Genomic DNA, 3,530 nt, shown 5'->3' on the forward strand with positions numbered 1-3,530 from the left:
TATTGGTATTGTTTTTTTCCCACGTGAAGAAAATAACTTCCGTATTATGCAAGATATAATAAATGCATCAGATTATAATGTTAATCTTTAAAATATTCCTCTGTGAGCTACAGTATTTGTTTCATAAATAAAGCTCACCAGAATATAAGGCAAATTAAATTAAAACTACAGTTAGCGTGAGGGTTGCAGTTAAAACACTAGTGAATAATAAAACATAAATATAAGAAAAACCTGCATTTCATTCTTATTATGCATTTCAACTATTATTAATTGAATTTCTGGCAATTTTTTAGGTGCGACTTTAACAGGGTTTGTGCACCTCTTTCATGGCCAAATTTGAGCAATTTCTAAGCACTTTTGAGGCCATTTTTTGTAGTGCCATTAAATATATATATCAGTTGTGAATCATGTATTTTGCAGATCCACAAATATATTTGAAATTTAAAAATGATTTTTAATGTTTGTGCATTTATATAATCTCATCTCATTAGCTGCACCGCTTATCCTCAGTAGGGTCACGGGGTCACTGGAGCCCATCCCAGCAATCATCGGGCAGTGGGCAGGGAACACCCTGAATTGGTTGCCAGCTAATCGCAGGGCACACAGGGACAGACAACTCGCCCGCTCATTCACACCTAGGGACAATTTCGACCAGCCAATCCACCTGAAATGCATGTCTTTGGAATGTGGGAGGAAACATACAAACTCCGCACAGTAAGTCCGGTAGCTGGATTTGAACCCACACCGGAGGTTCCCAAAACCTTAGAACTGTGCCGCACACGCGCTAACCACTGTGCCGCCGTTCTGCGTATTTATATTATATAGTAAATAAATATATAACTTAATAATACGAACATGTGATTTTTAGATTTTAAGTAAATTGTGAATATACTCTGGAGATCAAAATTAGAAATCAACTTGTTAAAACAATTGATGATTGAATGATTTTGAAATACAGTAATACCATCTTCACTGCTCAAGAGTTTAAGGACATTTTGTTGGGGCTATAGCATGCTACTACAACACTTTCTCAAAATGGATAAGACATTTCAACAAACACGTATTTTGCCAAAATGCACTGACCAAATTTAGATAACATGTTCAGGTGCCTCCCACTTAATGGTGCTAATTTCCTTGATTATCGGTCAACCCCTATTTGACTGGCATTCTGACTACCAGTTTCACTGACTTTGCACGATGGTGGGGCAATTTAAAGTGACTGAAAGCCCCCGGGAGCGGGATGTCCGGATGAAAACTAAAGAGATGACCAGATGATCAGCCATAGCGAGACAAATTGATCGTTTCAAATGTGATTTCAAAAGTATCTGCAAGAATGCAAGAGAGTACAGTTCACCGCGAAGGATGTCAATGGGTAATTGTTTCCCACACTGCAGCTGGAATTGCTTGCCAGTTCAGGGCTGAACATGGTAAGGATTTGTCTCGCCATATGTTGTCTCACCATTTAAGAGCATTAGGACTGAAGGCCCACACTGCAGTGACCTAAACTCAAGCAAAATACATAAAAAGGATTTGAGTTTTGCTAAAGAGCATGTTGTGTTTACAGGGGAGAAATGGTCAAGAGTTCACTAGAGTGATAAAAGCAAATTTAACAAATTAAAAATGGGTCTGACTGGAAGCATTATGTTCAGAAACTCATTGGAGAAAGACTAAACCAAAAGTGGGTAAACAAGTCAGTGAAAGGTGGTAGTGGAAGTGTCATGGTTTGGGGCATGTTTTCTGCAGCAGGGGTTGGGCTTCTTGTACAGCTACATGGCCGAGCAAATGCAAAAGGGTATCAGAATCTACTTTATCAGCACATAGTTACTTACTTGCGGTCATTGCCCGACCAGCCTGCAGTCTCCATGCAGGACAATGCTCCATTCCACACACCAAAACAGGTAAAGAATTTCTTTGAAGGCCAAAACTTTGAGTGGGCTGCTCAAAGTCCTGATCTCAACCCAATAAAGAATCTCTGGAAAATCCTTCGTGACTAAGTTCTGGTCAAGAAACACTCTACAATCACCAAACTGCGGAGGAGACTGGAAGAATGAACCAATATCACACTTGAGTAGTGTGAGACACTAATGCTATCCTGTAGCCGCAGATGTGCTGAATTCATTAACAGCAGATGCCTGTACACTTCTTACTAATTGCTAACTGTTGTAACCTTCAGATTTCATTATTGTTCTCTAATTTTGATCAGTGAGTTCTATAATTTTGATCAGTGCATTTTCTGAAAATGTTGGTGAAATACCTTTAAATGTAAATTGTCTGCATTTGTGTAGCGCTTTTCAAGTCAATGAAGACCTCCCAAAACGCTTTACAATGTGCTTTTCCCTTTTACACACTAACCGATAGCAGCATGCAAGGCAACTACCTGTTATCCAACGAATCGAACCTGCGATCTCTTAATGCTAAAATGAGCGCTCTACCTACTGACCTAATGCCGCCCTGAACCAGAAATCTCTGTTGGCATCATTTTGAAAATATTCCTCTTTTTGATGAGTTAACAAAGAACAAACATAGAAGAAAAACATTACGGAAGGCATTAAGTTTGAAGTATAAAAAAAAACATGAATGACAAAGTTATAACATTGCAAAGGACATTCTATGTTCAAAATACCTCCCGAGTACATAAATTCATTTTTAACCCCAAAGCTTAAACAGATTTGTTAAGAAGCATGGCAACAAATTCAAGCGTCTACAAGCACTTTACTCAAAAATTCAAGCACTTTTCAATCCTTGAAAACATCAAAATTTAAGCATTTTCAAGGGGTTTTGGGGTTTTTAAGGGTTATTGTTCTATCTTTGTTATTCATTATCCATTATCCGTTATCGGTCAGTTCATAATACGCTACAAAGCCTAAGAGCCGGGACACTTACTCTCAGCCAAAAGGCCAAGCTAAGGTCCTAGCCCTAAAGCCTTGCTGCGATCATTGCGAATGCACCGTTCCCGGAGGTACTGCAATACCGGGCCGATGCGTGGAGTGGACAGAGCAAGCTCTTATTCCATCTCCGAAATGCAAAAATCAAAGATCATGGTAAGAGGTACGGCCATAAGGCCAAGCTAGCCCTAAAGCCTGGCCAAGCTAAGGAACTAGCATCATAGGCCAAGCTAAGGACCTAGCATCAAATTCCAAACACCCATACAAACCCCGCTTATAGTCCAGAAAATATGGTAATGTTGAGGGGCCTTGCAAGCCCACCTATGACAGAGCTCTTTGTTACACAAGTTTGCATCACGGCTCACTGAGTCAGGGAAATGAGGTCACGACCGCTCTGAAGCTGCCAAAAGTGACGGCTGCCGAAAAGTTTCAACCCGAGCAAAAGTATTCTCGATAAGTTTTAGAAATCTTGAAAGATAATTATGTACCTATTTTTCTATACAAAGCATCTTAAGTTCCTAAAGGTTTATGGTAATCATTTGTGCACAGCATGGCCATTCTAACACCTACAGGCGATCCCCCACTTACGACCATTCGACTTATGAAAAACGGTAGATACGAACATTTTTTGGGGGTGTCGAAAAA

At 39.7% G+C, this 3,530-nt stretch overlaps 1 pseudogene; it reads right to left on the reverse strand.

Moving 5' to 3' along the window:
• Positions 1-2,937: 2,937 nt before the first annotated feature.
• On the reverse strand, positions 2,938-3,071 carry LOC148361711 (U2 spliceosomal RNA; annotated as a pseudogene).
• Positions 3,072-3,530: the final 459 nt, after the last annotated feature.

Source organism: Urocampus carinirostris, chromosome 8 (assembly GCF_059441175.1).
Source record: "Urocampus carinirostris isolate Australia breed hairy pipefish chromosome 8, RoL_Ucar_1.0, whole genome shotgun sequence".
Taxonomy (NCBI): Eukaryota; Metazoa; Chordata; class Actinopteri; order Syngnathiformes; family Syngnathidae; genus Urocampus; species Urocampus carinirostris.